This window comes from Rousettus aegyptiacus, unplaced genomic scaffold (assembly GCF_014176215.1).
Source record: "Rousettus aegyptiacus isolate mRouAeg1 unplaced genomic scaffold, mRouAeg1.p scaffold_m13_p_17, whole genome shotgun sequence".
NCBI lineage: Eukaryota > Metazoa > Chordata > Mammalia > Chiroptera > Pteropodidae > Rousettus > Rousettus aegyptiacus.
The window spans coordinates 45332509-45353226 of NW_023416292.1; the positions used below are offsets into that span (position 1 = coordinate 45332509).

Below are 20718 nucleotides of genomic sequence, written 5' to 3' on the forward strand. Positions count from 1 at the left end.
TATTTAAATTTGTTCTCTGAGAACTTGGTAAATATATCAAATTTGTTATGAATTTTGTCTGCTCAAATATTGCTTTATTCAAGCTTTATAATCTTGTTAAATAGTTTTTAAAAAGCAAATAACAGGAGAATTCAGTCCATTTTACAGAGTCATACAAATTATACATGGAGAATGAACAATTGAGTTTCCTGCCTTCTTTCCATATGCAGTAGATGGGGATGTCTTGCCTATAGAGAAGGTATGGTATAATGAAAGTCAACCTCATATGCCAACAGTGATATACTGGAAAAGCATTGAACTTGGAGTCGGGAGAGTCCAATTTCATTCTGTGTGACCTTGGACAAATTATTTCTAGGCCTAATTTGAAAAATATATATAAACTCCCTAATATTCATAAGGTTATTGGTGGTGGGTTTTATCAATGTCAATAACCATAGGTTGATGCTTGGGACATAGAAGGAATTTACTTTTCTGTGCCCACAGCCAATCATGATCACCAAAATTCTGGAGACAGACAATCAAACCGTGACAACACATTTTATTCTCCTGGGATTTCCAACACAGTCAGGCTTTCAGCTTCTCCTCTTTTTTTTTTTCTGGCAATCTACCTGCTGACACTGCTAGAGAACTTTCTTATCATCCTAGCCATCCACAGTGATGGACAGTTGTGCAAACCCATGTACTTCTTTTTGAGTCATCTTTCTTTCCTGGAGTTGTGGTATGTCATGGTCATCAGCCCCAAAATGCTGGTAGACTTCCTCAACCATGACAAGATCATTTCCTCTAATGGATGCATAACTCAACTTTATTTCTTTGTGACCTTTGTCTGCCCTGAGTATATTCTCCTTGCTGTCATGGCCTTTGACCACTATGTAGCCATTTGTAATTTACTACACTACCCAGTCATCATGACCAACCAGTTCTGTGGTGCATTGGCTAGAGAGGATGCTGGTTCTGTGGACTCATGACTGCCATGATTAAGATGGTTTTTATAGCCCGGTTTCACTACTGTGGTATGGCATGTATCAATCACTACTTTTGAGATATCTCTCCACTCCTCAATGTCTCCTGTGAAAATTCCTCACAAGCTGAGCTGGTGGACTTCTTGGCTCTCATGATCATTGCTGTTCCCCTTTGCGTAGTGGTAGCAATTATGTCATTATTATCACAAGCATTATCAGAATCCCTTCTTCTCAGGGCTGGCAAAAAGCATTTTCCACCTGTGCCTCTTCTATTCCATGACACTTTTCACTTATGCTTACCCCAAGCTTATGTATACTTACAATTCCAACAAAGTGATATCTCTTCTCTATACTGTCATTGTCCCACTCCTCAACCGCATCATGTACTATCTGAGAAACCATGAAGTAAAGTCAACCCTCAAGAAGACCATACTTTGTAAAAAAAAAAATTGGACCCAGGAAAAATGAGTCTTTGAATAATAAAAAAATTCATAGTATCCCTTCAGGCCTGAATCAGGAGATTATTACTGCACATTTTCTCCGACGCTCTTGCCTTTGGTTATCTACCAACCCTCAGTGCTTTAACACTGCTCTCCCATGTGTTGTTTGTGTGTACACAAACTGTGTGTGTATGCACAAACATGGCTAGAGAATTATATTTCCAAGAAGTAGCTTCTACTTCTAGGTCAGGAGAAAAGTTTAAAACATTTTACAAAAATTATTTGTTATAAATATTAAAGGGAGAAAAGGAGGGAAGAAGGAAAGAAAAAAGGAAGATAGATACTTTCTTCATACAACTTACCAAAATAAATTTTAAAAAGGATAAGAGTTTAACATAAACTCTTAACAATATTTCTACTCTCAAATTAGGGAAAGGCTTTTTAACACACTATTTATCTTGGAAAAGTAAAATAAAAAGATGAAAATAATGTAATGAATAATGTGTAATAGCTTTTAAAAACAATAGATAAAATTTATAACAAATAACAAACAAAATATTTACTATGTAAATAATAACATGATATCCTTAAATAGAAAAAAAATCTAATTAAATAAACTTGTAAAACTCTCTTAATGGAAAAATCAAGAACAGTGGTCCCCGACCTTTTTGTCACCAGGGACCAGTCAGTGCTCATATGAGAATCTAATGCCTGATGATCTGAAGTAGAGCTGAGGCAGTGATGTTAGTGCTAGAGAATAGCTGCAAATACAGATTAAGCTTTGTTTACTTGCCCACCTCCTGCTGTGTGGCCAGGTTGCTAACAGGCTAAAGACCAGTACTTGTATGCAGCCTGGGGGATTGGGGACCCCCGATTAAGAATATTAATAAAATAAACAAAAAGATGTAAGTAGTTGTTATGGTTTGAATTGCACCCTCCCCTAAGAAAAAGTTATGATGAAGTTCTAAATCCAATACCAGAGAATGTAATTTTATTTGGAAATAAGGTCTTTACAGAGGTAATCAAAGTAAAATGGAAGACATTAGGGTAGGCTCAAATTCAATATGACTGATGTCCTTGTAAGAGGGAGAAATTTGGGCACAGACATGCATAGAAATAAGACAATGTGAAGACATGCAGGAAAGAAGATGTCCATGTTACTGGAATAATGCATTTACATTGGGATAAAGCTCAGAAATGTCAAAGATTGTTGGAAAATACCAGATGTTAGAAGAGGCAAAGAAGCTTTCTCCACTAAAGCTATCAGAGAAAACATGGTCTCGACAAAACTTTGATTTCAGACTTCTAGGCTCCAGAACTCTTAGACAATATATTTCTATTGTTTGAAGTCATTCATGTTTAGGTACTTGGGGTATCCCTGGGAATCTAATATAGTAGCCAAAAAGCCTCAGTCATGTTTAAAATAAATATCTTTTATAAATTGAATACCATTAAGATATACCAACTTTTTAAATTGGTTATTTCTACAAAAAAATATTACTCATTGTGGATAACAGAGTAAAGAAATAAGAATTCTTATCACACTGCCTGTGATTGTATAAATTATTTCAAACTCTGAAAGTCAATTTGCAAATATTCAGTCCCTTGGGCTCTATAATTTCAAAATTAAGAATCTGTATTAAGAAGGTAATTTATGAAGATGTAATAAACACAAATATTCAATTCATCATTTTAAATAAAATATTAAAAACAATGTAAATAGACCAAACTGGAGGAAGATGTAAGTAAAATAGAATAATGCTATGAGGTGAAATATTATGCAGGTAGTAAAATCATGGTTTCAAAAAAAATAAGGGTGATATTCAATAATTATAACATCAATTAAAAAGTAGACAGTAAACTTATTGGCATAATTTTAATTTTTAAATATTTATTTATAAAAATGTAACTATTAAAAGGTAAATAGATATGTATGTATATAAAAACAAATTTCTAAGGAAATCTTAAGTAATGCTTTAAAATTATTCTCTCCAAGGTTATGATTTATTTTATATCTTTCTATAATTTCTAAAAGTTTTATAACATGTATTAGTTTTATAATTATTTTACACATAAAATATTACCCACATCAAAAACAAATTCCTGGTATTGTTTTTCTTAAAAACACTGCTATCACTTAAACAACATTAGTAATAAATATTTAGTAGATTGCAATACCAGATTATAACATATGGTTTAGGATGTTTCTTGGAAGTAAATATCACCACTCTAATCTCTGATTAAATTCTTAAACAAGTTGAGAAATAAAACAAAGAAATAGCAAATAGAGATAGAAATATAATCTATATTATCTATGATTAGGTTGGAGGAAGTGGTTTAGAAGTGTGTAACAAAGGGCTTTCTATTACCAAACCCTCAAATTAGACTTCTACATCCAATCAACTAGCATTATCATATGCCTTTAGGTGTCCCCACTAGTCTTTTGGCTTCCCGTCACTTGTTGGTTTCAAAAGAGAATTCGGAATATATTACTCTCCTTTTCATGTTCCACAATAATTTGACCTTGCTTTTACAAACACATTTTTTTTCTAATCACCTGTAAAGATTTTTTAGCACATACATTCAACAGTTGATAATAATGCTTGGATATAAATTAATAACAATAATAATAACTAAATTAAGTGAAAGAATCAGAATTCAATTACAGATAGCCAGATCTGCAGGATATCCTTCTGACTGAAGACATTAAGAAACTGATATACTGTAATTTTCTCATTAAATAAATTTATTGACAATCTCTAGTAGGTCAGACACTCTAATAGGAATTATGATAAACATCATATATTTATGGTCGATTTATAGTCCTGACTTCCAGATCACAGTCCATTTTTTTATTGTGATTAAAAACAAATGATATGAAAATTTATTGTTTTAACCATTTTAAAGTGTATAAGTTAGCAAAGTATTATTTAGTACATTCACAATGCTGTACGACCATTACCACTATCTATTTTCAGGCCATCTTTATCACCCCATAAGGAAATCCATTAATCAGTCATTTCCTATTACCTGTCTCCACCCAACCCCTGACTATCACTAATCTATTTTCTGTCTCTATTGGATTTGCCTGTTCTGGATATTTCGTATATAAAGAATCATACACTAAGTGGTCTTTTGTGCCTGACTTTTTTCACTTAACATAGTATCTTCAAGATTCACTCATGTAGTAACACATATCAGTATTTATTCCTTTATATGGCTGTACAATACTCTGTTTTAGAGATATCCCACATTTGCTTTATCCATTCATCAGTTAATAGACATTTGGGTTGTTTTCACCTTTTTGGTTACTGGAAACAGTGCTGCTATAAACACTTGTATACAAGTTTTTGTTTAAATGCTTGCTTTAATTTTATTGAGTATATACCTAGGAGTGAAGTTGCTTGATCATAAAGCATTTCTATGTTTAACTTTTTGAGGAACCATGAAATTGTTTTTCACTGCAACTGCAATATTTCACACTCCTACCATCTATTTATAAGGGTTACAATTAGGAGATCACAATCTATCAAACTTGTCATAGACTTCAAGGTGTCCAGGCATCATCCATATAGCTAATGATACATGCTGATATATAGCCCAGTCAGATTTCCAAGAGGAAAATAGATACCAGAAGACAAAATAAAAGAGGTGGTAACTCATGCTTATTTAGCTATTTTACAGTAAAAACATGTTTGGCTAGAGCCATTGGACATTCAATCAGCCTTTTCTAGCTTTCTAGGGGTCCGCTCGAGAAGCATAAGGCTCAATGGTAGAATCCCTGAAGACTGTTATGGGAACAAGTGTTCAGACAGGGATTTCCAATGATCTTTTAGATTCTCCCTCTCTGAATTGAATCAAAAAAATAATAGTTATTGTCTATTTAAAGAGAGATGGTAGACCAATTTACTACTTGAATAATGGATTGAGGCTCTCCAAAATTCAATTCTTCCATAAAAGCAATGCGAACACTTGCAAAATTTTTCAAAATCTACCTTTTCAGAACTATGTAAGTTAACCAAAGGGTGGCAAAGATAAAAGGAGCATTCATCCAAGAAAAATATTTGAATCTTTCTAAGAACTGTGGGCTCTGTGACATTTTAACTTGCCATATTCCCAACTCCCTCTCAAGTTCTACGACATTCTTAAATACCAACCACCTAACAATAAATATAGGTGTGAGTACCAGCATCTAATTAGGCACTAAAGATGGTAGAATGAATTAGAGATCTACCAAATCCCTGTCCTCAGAAATGTGTCAGATCTAACCTGTCTACTATTCTCTGGAAAACTCTGCTCTCTGGGCATTTTTTAAATTTAACCTGACTCAGGGCTTGCTCATAAGGAACAGTCATTTTTCCTGGAGCAATAGTTGAAAACAAAACAGCCAATAACCACTGTTTAACATATAGATACCTAAGACGACAATAGCAGATGGGGCAAATAAAAAGCTGACCAAAAAATTTTAAAGGAAATTTTTCAAACTTGGATATCCATAGAGAGCATAGTCCCTAGGAATCTAAAAATATATACAGAATATACAGGGATATGAGTAAGTGCAAGAAAGACCTAAGAAGGCTCTAATCTTTTGCATTTAACATACTTTAAAAATCTGCACAAGTAGGGAATAAAAGCTAAAGCAGGGTTGTAAAAAGCTTGCCTGAGTGCGAAAAGAGTACAACAGCACTTTTGGACAAATCCTTGGCAGAGGCTGGGAGACTTATTGGTTTAAGACAATTAAGAAAATATCTATTCAATCATTAACTAAATGCTATGCTAATAGAGCAGAGAATTCAGTGACCACACAGAAAATACAGACTTTTCCGTATTAGTCCATAAAGCCACTAAATAAATAAACAAGAGAAATAACAACAGACTATGAAGGGAAGAATGAAATGTCTAGTTGTCACATTTAAAATGTCTATTTTTCAACAACAACAAGTCTGAGAAATGTGAATATAAGACACAGAAAAGTATGGCCTATACAAGAATATGGCTCACCATTTATAGAATATCCATAATGACATGATATTATTTTTTAAAAAGAACAAATTAGAAATTCTGTGAGTAAAGTCTAATTAATAACTGAAATAAAAAATTTACTAGAGACTCAAATGTTTGAGGTGGCAGAAGAAAGAATCAATACATTTAAAGATAGGCCAGTTGCAATTATCCATTTTGAGGAACAGAGAGGAAAAATAAATAAATAAATAAATAAATAAATAAATAAATAAATAGCATTGCTCTAGAGACCCATGGGTCAAAAATACTAATATATGCATAATGGGAGACTTAGGAGGAGAAGAGAGAGAGAAAGAGTAGAAAGAATATTTGAAGAAATATAGCCAAAAGATTTCCAAATCCTATGAAAGGTAAAAATCTATACATCCAAAAAGCTAAGCGAACTCCAGGTAAAATAAACTCAAAATGTCCATTTGTAGACGCATGATGATCAAACCGTTGAGAACCATAGACAATACCCTAAAATCAAGAGGAAGCAATTCATTACATACAATGGATCCTCAATCAGATTAACCACTGATTCCTCCTGTAGGTTGGGTGACATATATAAAGTGATGAAAATGGTAAAGATGGCAGAGTAAGTTAATGATGCGCCTGCACCCTTTTACGATCACATCGATATTACAAATAAACTACAGAATAATCATCATGAAGTATTGCCTGAAGTCACAGAATTCCTACAACTGAGGACACACAAAAAAGGTCACCCTGAAACTGGTAAGAGAGGCGGAAACATGGAATGAACTAGTCCCACACCTGTGTGTGGCAGTTAAAAATCAGGAGGGACATCTCAATTGCAAAAGTCCCTCCAGAGGAGCAAAGGGTCCTGGGCCCACACTGGGCTTCCCAGCCCAGTTTCCAGTGTCAGGAAGAGAAGTCACCACAACTTTTGTCTATAAAAACCAGTGAAGGTTGTGGCTAAGTTAGACAGATGGCTGAGAGAGTTGAAGACATTTCTCTTAAGAAACCAACACATGTGCTTACTTGCTGATAGACTGACTCACTATGAGCTCCAGAAGCCGCTCCAAAGATGCCAGGAAAATATAGGGAGGAACTGGGAAAAGGCTGAAGGGGAGCTTTCTCCCAGAACAAAGTGCTAGCAAAGGGTATTTATTTTTGTTTAACACTCCCCTTCCTAGCCTGCCCTGCAGACCTAGGCTATCTGAGTCTCCATCAATATAGCTAACACTGGTCACGCTGCCCTGGTGATTCCTTGAGCCCCTATCCCTCCCAACATGCAGGCCCTCCAACCTGCTACCAGTGGCTTTTCCATACAAACAAGCTATCTTGAGTCATACTGCAGAATTTTCTAAAATCTCTCAAAGCTTTACAAAACCAAAACAAGTTGCAGCTTGAAATGGCATGCTTATAGCTCTTGCTGAGCAGCCCTAAGCCTGGCATTATTAACAGCTAGCCTCAGTTTGTGACTTAGCTTTTCAAGGTACTTCCAAGCCAAGCATGGGCGGCAGCCATTTGTGGGTTGTCTGGTGGCTCATGCGATGTGGCCCCAGTGGTGCATGGGATGAAGATGGGATTGACCTATGGCAGGGCCCTTCCCAGGAGGCCTCAACTTGCACTCCCAGTGGCTGGATTTGGTTTGAGCCTGAGTAACACCTGATCACATATGAGGACAACACCCAAAGGGCAAACAGAGAAAGCATCAGAGCCCTGCTAAAGCAAATTAGCACCTGTACAACAGCTCCTCCATTGGTCATGGACAGTCATCACAACCAATTGGCCCCAGGATCAGTCTTTTTCATTGACAAGCAAATAGTAACCAAGGTTCGACTATGACAGGAAGACACATGCTCACACAACCCATACAAAGGACATACATGGAGTACCCATTTCAAGTGACCAGGGAAGGCTGTGCCAATAGGACCCATAGCACACCTATTCCATAAGGCCATTCTATGAAGACCAGGTGACATAGCAGCCCTATCTAATACATAGAAACAAAAACAGGAAGGCAGACAAAATGGAGAGACAAAAAAATTACCCAAATGACAGAATAGAAAAAAGCTCCAGAAAAAGAACTATACAATATGGAGACAAGCAATCTACCAGAGCAGAGTTCAAAACATTGGTTATAAGGATGCTCCATAAACTTATGAAAAGAGGAAATGAACTCAATGACAACTTTAACAAAGAGATAGAAAACATAAAAGTGGAGATAGAAAACATAAAAAAGAATCAGTCATGAATGAAGAATGTAAGAACTGAAAGGAAGAATATGTTAAGAGAAATTAAAAGTTGATTAGATGAAGCAGATAAATAAGCAATTTAGAAGATTTGGTAACAGAAAATACCTAATCAAAACAGCAACAAGAAAAACAAAAAAGAATCCACACAAAATGAGGATAGTTTAAGGGACCTTCGGTACAACATCAAGTATACCAACCTTCGCATCATAGGCATACCAGAAGTAGAGAGAGCAAGAAATTGAAAACATATTTCAAGAAATAATTACTGAAAACTTCCCTAACCCAGTAAATGAAATAGACATATAAGCCCAGGATGGGCAGAGTCCTAGGAAAGAGAATCCAACAAGGTCCACACCAAGACACATTATCATTAAAATGCCAAAAGTTAAAGACAAACTGGGAATATTAAAAACAGCAAGAGAAAGGCTATTATTTACTGACAAAGAGCTCCCACAAGACTGTCAGCTGATTTCTCAACAGAAACTTTGCAGGCCAGAAGAGATTGGCCAGAAATATTCAAAGTGATGAAAAGCAAGGACTACAACCAAGAATACTCTACTTGGCTAAACATCATTAGAATCAAAGGACAGATAAAGATTCCAGACAAGAAAAAGCTAAGGGCGTTAGTTCATCATCACCAAGCCAGTATTATAGGAAATGTTAGAGGAACTTCTTTAAGAAGAAGAAAAAAAATGATAAAAATGTAAATAATAAAATGGCAATAATTGCATATCTAGCAACAATTACAACAATTACTTTAAATGTCAATGAATTAAGTGGTTTAAGATAGGGTGGACAAATGGATAAGAAAATGAGGCCCTTACATAAGTTGCCTACGAGAGACTCACCAGGTCAAAAGACTCTCAAAAAATGAAAGTAAAGGGATTAAAAGAGATGTTTATGAGAATGGAAACAAAAAAAATATCTGAGGTAGCAATACTTATACCAGACAAAATAGACTTTCAAACAAAGGCTATAACAAGAGACAAAGAAGGACCCAGTTATCCCACTCTATTTGAGTATTTAACTAAAGAAATCCAAGACAATACTTTGAAGGAACATCAGAATTCATGCATTTTTGAAGCATTATTTACAGTAGCCAAGATATAGAGGCACCCTGGGTGTCAATCAGTGGATAAATGGTTAAAGGAGAGGTGGTATACACACACACACACACACACACAATGGAATATTATTCAGTCATAAAAATGAATGAAATCTTGCCATCTGCAATAACATCAATGGATCTAGAGGGTATTGTGTTCAGGGCAGTAAGTCCAATAGAAAGATAAATGTCATATGCAGAATGTAGAGAACAGGGTAAACAAACAGCAGAACCAAGATCATAGATACAGAGAGCATTTTGAAGGCTGTCAGATTAGTAGTTATAAAATATTAATGGGGGTGTAGAGTATAGCATGAGGAATATAGTCGGTAGTATTGTAATAAATATGTATGATGTCAAATGGGTACTGGAATTATGGGTTGATCACTTCATAAATTGTATAAATGTCCAATTACTGTGTTGTACTCCAGAAACTAATATATTTTACAACAACTATAATTTAAGAAAGTCAAAATATAAAAAATGTTTAAGTTTTGAAAATAAAAGATTGTTAACCAAAAATTGTCTGGTTTATTCTTCAGTTAACTTTCAAAACAAAGAAATTTATTTATAGATGAATAAAAATTGAGAGAATTTGTATTTAGAAGGGTGGACCTACAATATACTAAAGATTAAACACACAATGCTATCTGTCTATCTATCTATCTATCTATCTATCTATCTATCTATTTACACACACACATACAACTTACTGTTGAACTGTAAAAGTAAACAGAAAATTAATAAAAACATTCAAGTTATTAAAAGAAGAATAAAAGAAATACTAAAGATTAGAGAAGAAATTAATTAAATTAGATATAGAGACTAGACACAATAGAGAAAACTGACAAATGCAGAAGTTCATTCTTTAGAAGATCAACAAAATTGATGTCTTTAACTACACTTGCCAAGTAAAAAGAGAGAAAGCCTCAAATGACTAAAATCAGAAAAGAAAAAGTAAAAATTACTATTGGTCTACAGAAATATAAAACAGATTAAAAGGTAGAATTATGAAAGAGCCTGGGCAAAATGGCATAAATGATAAAGGCTTTGTTTATCCCTTTTGCAACCAAATCAAAGTTGTGGCAAAAACACAGGGCAAACAGCAAGCAGGGGGCCTGGGGTCTAGATGAATAGAAGCTCCACAACTAGGGAGAGAAATAAGAAATCACCCTTCAATGTTATGAGTTAAGAAGGCTTATGATGCAAGGCTGCTGGTTCCGAAGAGTTAAGTGGGTCAGAGACTATGGGGAGCTGCAGGTAGCTGCTGCGGATGCCTCTTAAAGGTGTCACGTCTGCGAGCAGACTTTTGCCATGACAAACTCACTCGCTCTGAGCACTAGCACCAGGTTGACTGATTCAGGAACACCAGGGACTTACCAGGGGACACCGAGTTGATGGAATGAGAGCCAGATGTGGAGCTTTCTTCTAGGCAGAAGTGCTGGCAGTATCCATTGTTTCTCTGTTGAGACCTCCCCTATCCTAGTGTGTGGATGCAACACCATCATAGCTGAGATGTCACCAAACTGGAGAACAGAGGTTGCTCTTCCCAGAGGACTCCTTGAAACTCTGCCTCCCCCAACTCATGGCTCTACCAAAGCCACATCCAGTTGTATCCTTGGTGAGCCCAGGGCTCCTTACTGAGTAGCTCCAAGACCCAAACTGGTGGCAGCTGGCCTCTGTTTCTGGCATGGCTCCTTGAGGCAACTGTAAACACAGCATCATTGTTTGCTGACTCTTAACAGGTGGCCCCAGAGAGGCACAGGTTGAGGCTAAACTTGGCCTGCAGCTGAACCCCTTCAGGACTATACCACTGGACACCTACTACACACAGCCATGCTAATAAGACTAGGAGACTTAGGAGCTTTGCTTAGTACATAGAAACAGATGCAGGAAGGAAGCCAAAATGGGAAGACAAAGAAGCAGAAACCATATGAGAGAACAGAACACAGATTCAGAAATAATGGAGTTAAGCAATCTAACAGATGCAGAGTTCGAAACACTGGTTATAAAGATACTCAATGACCATAGGAGAATGCAGATGAACTCAGTAAGAACTTTAACAAAAAGATAAAAGACATAAAAATGGAAATGGAGATTATAAAAGGGAACCAGTCAGAAATGAAGAATACATTATCTGAGAAGAAGAGTATATTAGAAGGAATCAACAGAGTGGATGAAGAAGAGGATTGAACCACTGATACAGAAGACATCAAGGACATCCAATCAGAATGGAAAGAATAAAGAAGCCAAGACTATAATAATTTAAGAAGCCTATGGAGCAAAATTAAATGTAAAAACATTCATATCATAGGAGTACCTGAAGGAGAAGAAAGAAAAGTCAAAAGCTATTTGAAGAAATAATAATGCAAAACTTCCCCTAACCTAGCGAAAGAAATAGACATATTACAACAGAAAGCTCAGAGAGACCTCAAAAAAATGAACTCAAAGAGGCTCACTCCAAGACACATCATAAGTAAAATGCCAAAGTTTAAATAAAAAAGAGAGAATCTTAAAAGCAGCAGGAGAAAAGCAATTAGTTACCAACAAGAGAGCACCCATAAGACTGGCAGCCAATTTCTCACAAGAAATTTTGCAGGATGAAAAGACTTGGCACAAAATATTCAAAGTGTTGGTAATCCAGGATATACAAGCAAAAATAATTTATGCTGAAAAGCTATCACTTAGAGTCGAAGGACAGATAAAGGTCTTTCCAGACAAAAATAAGCTAAAGAAATTCATCAATATCAAGCCAGTATTATAGAAATTTTAAGAGGGGCTTTTTGAAGAAGAAAAAACAAGTATCAGAAACATAAAGAATGGTAATAATTACATATTTATCAACAAGTACCTCAAATGGAAAAGAATGAAGTGCTCCAACCAAAAGATAGGGGAACTGAATGGATAAGAAAACAAGCCCCCTACATATGCCACATACAAGAGACTCACTTCAGTTTAAAAGATACACAGACTAAAAGGAAGGGGATGGGAAAATATATTTCCTTGACGAACCTAGAGAGTATTGCACTGAATGAAGTAAATCAGATAAAGACAAATACCACATGATTTCCCATACATGTGGAATCTACAATAAAATGAGGAACAACAATGATAAAAATGAAAACAAATTCGTAAGTGCAGAGAATATTTTGAGGGCTACTAGATGGGAAAGAATTTGGAGGAATGATGAAAAAGGGGAAGGGATTAATAAGTACAAGTGGATAGTTACAAAATAGACATGGAGATATAAAGTATAGGATAAGGAAAATAGTTAACAATGTTGTAATAAATATGTAAGGAGAAGAGGGGAACTAGATTTAGTGGAGTAATCTCTTTATAAGTTATAGATATAGATATGGATATAGATATATAATCACTATGCTGTACAACTGAAATTAAAATTGCATGGCAACTATAATTAAAAAATTCATTGTACAATGTAAATGTGAGCAACTAATTGTCTATTATATTTCTATAAAGCTGGAGAAAAGGTAATATTATGGACATTTTTATCTCAGCAATTAGATAATCTATTGTAAATTAAACTGATTCCTAGAAAGATACAAACTACTGAAATTGACTCAAAAGAAATAGAAAATATAAATAGACATATAACCAAAAAAAAAAAAAGATTGAATTAATAATTTAAAAACTATCAACAAAGGAAAGACCAGGCCCAGAATTCTTCCCTGTGAATTTTACCAAATGTTCAGAGAATTTGTATCAAACCTTCACAAATTTTCCAAAAAAGGAAATAAAGGAAATGTTTAAGTTTTGAAAAGAAAAGATTGTTAACCAAAAATTGTCTGGTTTATTTTTTAGTTAACTTTCATTTCCTTTTTTGGTAATATTTTTTGCACATGATAGAATGATTTATTAGAACAAAGTCCATGACAAATCATATAAAATAACTATTTTTGAAAGACACCCATAGTCCACCTGAGGATAAACACAGCAGAAATACTTTTCAACACATTTTATGAGGCCAATATTATCCTGATACTAAAACTAGTAAAAAGACATGAAAAGAAAAGGAAACTATAAAGTAATTTTTTGTACATACAGACACAAACCCCCTCAAAATTAGTGAACCAAATGCAGCAACATATAAAAAGGTATACTATGACCATGTGCATTTAAATACATGAATTTAAAATTGCTTCAACATATAACCATTGATCAATGTAATACACTATATTAATAGAATAAAAAACAAAAACACATGATAATCTCAATAGATGCAGAAAAAGCATAAAGCCTGTTTATTGCTCTCAGGTAGTTCAAACATTTCTAAACCCAAATGCAGTAACTTCTTACTCTCATTATAAATCTGAATTATATACTCCACTTCTGTTCTTCTGACATTACTACCACATAGGACATCTAACTTCTCAAGCATTATTTGCTATCTACTTGACAATAAAACCAACTTTTCCTTTCCAGTGTATTTTTCACCTCAGATGGTATATATTTTCATCAGATGGTATATATATATAGTTGGGTCTTTTCACATTGTTAATTTATGTCATCATGCTCATGTTTTTATCTACCTTATTGATCACATAGAATATATTTATAATGGTCATTTTAATATTATTTACCACTAATTCTCTCATCTCTCTCAGTTTTGGATCTGTTTCTATTGAATAGTTTTTGTCTTGCTCATGGAACATATTTCTCCTGCATCTTTACATGTCTAGCATCTTCTAATTAGATGTCAAAAATGTAGGTTTTAAGATTTTTTTCTGGATCATATTATATTTGTTGACTGACTTTATTTTGTTCTGATGCGATGGTGTTTCATGTAAAATCAATTGAGTTCTTTCAAACCTTCTTTAAGTTTTTAAAGAGCAGCCTTTAAGGTAGTGCTAATTTATTCCCACTAGTAAGTGTTTTCTCTAATGCTACTGGGAATGAAAACTCTACCTTGTGAGCTCTAAGAATTGTTGGGTTTATTGCTTCCAGTAGTTCTTTCCACACCCTCTGTAACAGGTAATTTCTTCACAGAGGTGTGTGAATCATTAATCTGCCAACGACTTGATAGGATCTCTTTGCAGATATTTGGAGCTCTTTCTATTTGCTAATTCCTCTCTAGTTCTCTGCCTTGAAAACAGCCCTTCATCATCTCTAAACTCCAGCCTCTGGGCCAATAACTTAGTAAAATGCCTGATGCTCTGGATACACCTTCTGCCAAAATTTTTGATAATCGAACTTCTAACATTTAGTACTTTAAATTTTAAAACTTATCTGTCTCACGTCATCAGGTTTATAAGGTTATGTCTTGTATCTGTGTTTTGCGAACTTTTTTTTCCCAACGGGATAATACCAAGACATAGCTGTTTCAATAATATAAGTTTCCAGCCAAAGTCAGTCAGAGAAAACTTTTTTTTTTTTCAAGGCGGAAAGGCTCTCAACTCCCATTCTCATTTTAAGTACTTTTTAAAACTAAAAGTTAGGGTCCTCTTGGTATTTTTTTTTGTGGTCTTATTTTCTGTTTTGCACTCTGGACACTGTTTCCAGATCATAAAGTGGAAAAATTATGTCTCCTCTCAAGAACTACTTCTTGTACTGTTTGTTGTCCTAGATCTGAAAACTGTTGTTTTGTATAATTTTCCTAATGTTTGTTTTATTAAAGTAAGGGTTCAAGTCCAAGTCCAATTTCTATTAATCCATCTTAGTAGGAGCATAAGTTACTTACCTTATTAATATTCATTAACTTAAATATATATAATATTTTAATTTTTAAAAGTGTATGAAAGTGAACCAAATTAAAAAAAGGAACATTATTTATAATGTATATGAATATAACTTTCAGAATTTTTCATTTAATAAAAGGGAACCACTCCTCTTATGTGAAAAGTTTGGAGAATTAAGTATTAGATTCAATACTTTGAAAGCAGAAGCATTTATTTCACCTTGTATAATCTGTTGCAACAGGTTCTCAATAAACAGTTGAAGAAAGAGTAAATAATTGATAGACTCTGACAGATGGCTTTAATTTATTAAATTAATTGATATTAATTGATTTCTCCACCCCTCAATTTTCTAATATCTATGCTAAGGCTATTTATTCCCGCCTAAAACAATGTCCTCACAAATCAAAAGGATCAATTCTCTGAGTTCCTTTGATGCTGCTCCAATTTTTTTCAGATCTACATGTTGGAGGGTATGTGTGGTTTGATACAACCAGCCTAAAAGTGTCTAATCTGATAAAATGGAGACACTCATTCTTTTTGTATATTCACAGAATGTCCAATCCTTGATACATGTTGTCAAAGATAACACACATACACACACCTGATTACATGGAGAGAGACAAGAAAGCACTAATAAATTACAAAAAGACAAAATTCAGAGACTATGAAAAGGAAATGATATTTTAAAAAGCTAAAGAGGTCTACTGCCATGCCACCCTGAACTAGTCCAATCCTGTCTGATCTTGGAAGCTGAGAAGGGTCAGGCCTGGTTATTATTTAATGGGAAACCACCTAGGAAAACCAGGTGCGGTAGGTTTAAAAAATAAAAAATAAGGGATTGTAAACTGACAAGAGTATTGCAATCTGTGAGGTCAACTGAGGGTCGCTTCGCCTAAAAATACATACATACATACATATATACATACATACTGCTTCTGCTATAACAGGAGAAAACAATAGAATAATCGTGGTGCAAGTACATTTGTAAATGCAGTGACAAGAAAAAGAGGGAGTTTCAGTTTGATATCTTATGTTTTTCTCTAAAATATGATACCATATCATCAGATAAGGGTTGTGCTTGAAAAGTAAAAGAAGGTTATGAAGGGAAAAGTAGCTAATTGTTTTAAGTAGAAGTGACCTTATGTGCAATAGCTTCTGCATAAAATAGGTTTAATCTGCATTAAAATTTGTAAAAAATATTTACTAGGTAGCTTTGAGTATCCATAGAGGTTGTCGATTATTAAGTTTTTAGAATAATCTAATTTATTATATAGTTTTCTCTAGTAGCATTCAACTGCTAAAAAGAAATAATAGTTTGATCGCTAGTTTGTAATAGTTAGGGCCTTTTCATTAACCATTTATCTCTTCTTATATTACATTAATTATCATTTTTAAAAGATAAATATTTATAATTAAATTCTGGGATAGTAATAATCAAGAGAGATGGCTTGATTTTTTAATTAGAATAAAAGAAAATATTTTCTCTGATGAGTGAAAGATTAGAAGAGTGTTTTAGGAAAGAGATCATCTTCAGAATAATCTCTGGATCTGGATAACATCACCCTCTGTAATTTTTTCTGCTTGATTTCATCATAGTGGGTTTCTGTTATAATGAAATAAAAGGAAGTATTGATCAATAGAACACAAGCTCTAAGAATAGCTATAAATAGCATAACTGTTAAAAGTGTTCCATTGTCACAAAAGTGACTCATAAGAGGTACGTTAGGGGCCATGAGAGACTGGACAGAGAACAAAACTATAGCACATGTCTCTGAATATCTGAGTGGCATATACAATAAAGGAGACCCTTTAAACATGCCAAAAGATTTTCTAATTCCATGTTATAAAATAATGTCCAATTCTCCCATAAGCTCCTGCTTTTGCCACTCTAATTGCTATAAAATTGCCTAGATCCTGTTAATACAGGGCATTTGTATGACATCATGAATTAATCTGTTCCTATTTACTCATATGCTTACATTATTTTCAAGAGTGTACTTTGTAAAATGAGTGGTTTATTAATTTTTAGGACTCACGGATGTTGGCGAAGAACATGTATTCTATAATTTTCATGAAGTAATGGAGCAGAAGTCAAGTGCGAGGATTTTAAAAATTTATTTTGTGGAGCATCTAAGACAAAAATAGAAAACATTCGAATATATGACCATCACTCTCAAAACAAGGCCTTAGTAAAGGCATTAATATTTAAGCATAGAGCTTTTTCTAGTAAGTATAAATGTTAGGATTTATGTAGCCACTATAAATTGTGTTTTTACATAATATATATACTATTTAGCATACAGGCCTAGAAGAAGTAAAGAAGTGACAGAATGGAGTTATAAGAAAGACAATCAATAGGTTGGATATTACAAATAGATACAAAAAGAGCTGAGGTACTGGTCTCATGTCAAAGGTAAAGATTTAAGGGAACAAATACTAAATAGGAGATTGCCTTAAATAATAATAGAACTAAACTAAACCAATCAAAATAGGCTTATATAACACAGAATCCTTTCATCTAAAAGGCATAGGAGTCAGAGAAGAGCACACAAGCAATAGAACTCATCAGGAAGTGACAGTAAAGAAACTTAGACTGTCTTAATATGAAATTGACTTCTAAAACAAGGAAGATAATCATCCTAAATCACCTGAAATGTTGCACCACTTCTTGGTAACTCATTTGAAAAATACTCTTCATAAGATAAAATATATCTTGAAAATAATTCAGAAAAATGGCCAAGATTTTTATTATTATTAAATTTATCGGGATGATATTGATTAATAAAATCAAATAAGCTTCAAGTGTACAATTCAAAAATACTTCATATATATTGCATCATATGTATATTGCATTTGAATTCACCACCTAAAGTCAAATCTTCTATCACAATGGATTTAACCCCTTTTACCCATACCTATGTCCCACCACCTTTTCCTCTAGTAACCACTAAACTGTTATCTGTGTCTATGAGTTTTTGCTTGTTATGCTTGCTCATTTGTTGTTTTCAGTTTTATGCCTCCACATGTACATAAAATCATATGGTTCTCAATTTTTTTTTGGTCTGTCTTATTTCGTTTTGGCATATTCTCGAGATCCATCTCTGTTTTCACAAATGGCAGTATTCCATCTTTTCTTAAGTCTGAGTAATATTCCATTGTATATATGTACCACATCTTCTTTATTTAATCATCTATTGATGAGCACTTCAGTTGTTTCCATTTCTTGATCACCATGAATAATGCTGCAATAAACAGCGGGGTGCATATATTTTTTAAAGTATTTTTTTTTTTCAATTTTGGAGGCTAGATACCCAGAAAAGGATTTGCTAGGTCATATGGTAATTCCAGTTTTAATTTGTTAGGAACCTCCATACTGTTCTCTATAGTGGCTGCACTGATTTACATTCGTGTAAATGAGAGTTTCATGTGTATGAAGGTTTCTTTCTTCCAACGGCCTGTCCAACACTTGTTTTTACTTGTCCTTTTGATTTTAGCCATTCTAACAGATATGAGGTGGTATTTCATTGTGGTTTTGATTTACATTTCCCTAATTGCTAGCAAAGTTGAGCATCTTTTCACATGTCTCTTGGCTATTCGTATGTCTTCTTGGGAGAAGTGTCTACTCAGGTCTTCTGCCCATTTTTTAATTAGATTGTTTGTTTTATTTATTGTTGAGTTGTATGAGTTCTTTATATATTTTGGATATTAGCCCCTTATTGAAGACGTTGTTTGCAAATATCTTCTCTTATTTACTTGATTGCCTCTTTGTTTTGTTGATGGTTTCTGTTCTGTGCTGAAGCTTTTTAGGTTGATACAAAATACCTAGAAATAAAATTAACAAAAAATGTGTAGAACTTACACACTAAAAACTATAATACATTATTAAAAGAAATTGAAGACATAAAGAAATGGAAAGATATTCTATTAATGGATTTGACCATTGCTAAAATGGCCATATTATTCAAAGCAACATACAGATTTAATGCAATCCCCATAAAATTCCAATGGCATTTTTTAAAGAAATAGAACCAAAAAAATCAGATTTTATGGAATCACAAAAGCCCTGAATAGCCAAAAGAATTCTGGGAAATAAGAACATAGCCAAAGGTATCACATTGTCTGACTTCAAATTATATCACAAAGTGACAATAAATTGAAACAACATGATGTTGCCAGAAAAACAGACACACAGACCAATGAGACAGAAATAAGAGCTCAGAAATAAACCCATATATATATATGGCAAATAATTTTCAACAAAGGAGCCAAAAACATACAATGGTTAAAAAAAAAAGTCTGTTCAATAAATAGTGCTGGAAAAGTTGGAAAACAAAATGCAAAAGAATGAAACTAGATTGCTATCTGTCACCGTAAACCAAAATGAACTCAAAACGATTTTTAAAAAAGCTAAATATAAGACCCTAACAATAAATTGCATAGAAGAAAACATAAACTCATGAGCCTTGGTTTTAGAGAGGACTTTATGAATTTGTCCTCAAGGTCAAGGGAAGCAAAACCAAAAGTAGATGAATGGGACTATATTAAAGGTTGTCAGGATTTTGAGGGATCTGTGAACTCTGATATATCATAAAGATCAAAGGAGTCATCAGGTGGATTAAAAATGTTTTAAATATTATCCATCTTCAAATATTTGAATTGCTGCTGTAAGTGAAATATTAAATAGAAGCTATACATCTCCAGAGACAATAAATAGAAGCAAATGGAGAAAAATATCTAAAGGTAAAATTTTATAACGCATATATCTAATTATTTAGCAGTCAGTTAGAAGCCAAAATATTGCAGATGAATCTCTTACAATGACACAACAATTGTCAGTGACAATCAGGGTTTTTTCCAACACTGGTAGTTCATGGTTGTATTAATAATTCTTAATTAGATTTATTTAATTTCCCCATTTTTTAAGATCCCTGGTAAGATATTTCTAAATCAACAAGAACTTTTGATAGCTGAACCTTTTATACTGAATTACCATTCACAATAGGTTGCTTATCCTTCATGGAAAAGATTGAAATCATTCTTAATTAAGCATTCAAAAAAATCAAAATACCTATTTGTACAAGTGTAAGAGTATTTGAGACTTGGATCTGATTAACAATTAACCCAAGTTTAAAGCTGCACTCCAACAAAGCCCATCAAAATAACACCATGGAGGAGCTTGCACTATGAGACTATAAAGTGATATATAAATAAAAGACAACAGTGCCATCAACATTATATTTTTTTCTATGTCTTCAGAAAGGGCATTTTTATTGATGTGAAGTATCCTCA

General features: G+C 33.8%; 1 pseudogene; it reads left to right on the plus strand.

Moving 5' to 3' along the window:
- Positions 1-489: 489 nt before the first annotated feature.
- On the plus strand, positions 490-1430 carry LOC107499718 (annotated as a pseudogene).
- The last annotated feature ends 19288 nt before the right edge of the window (positions 1431-20718 follow it).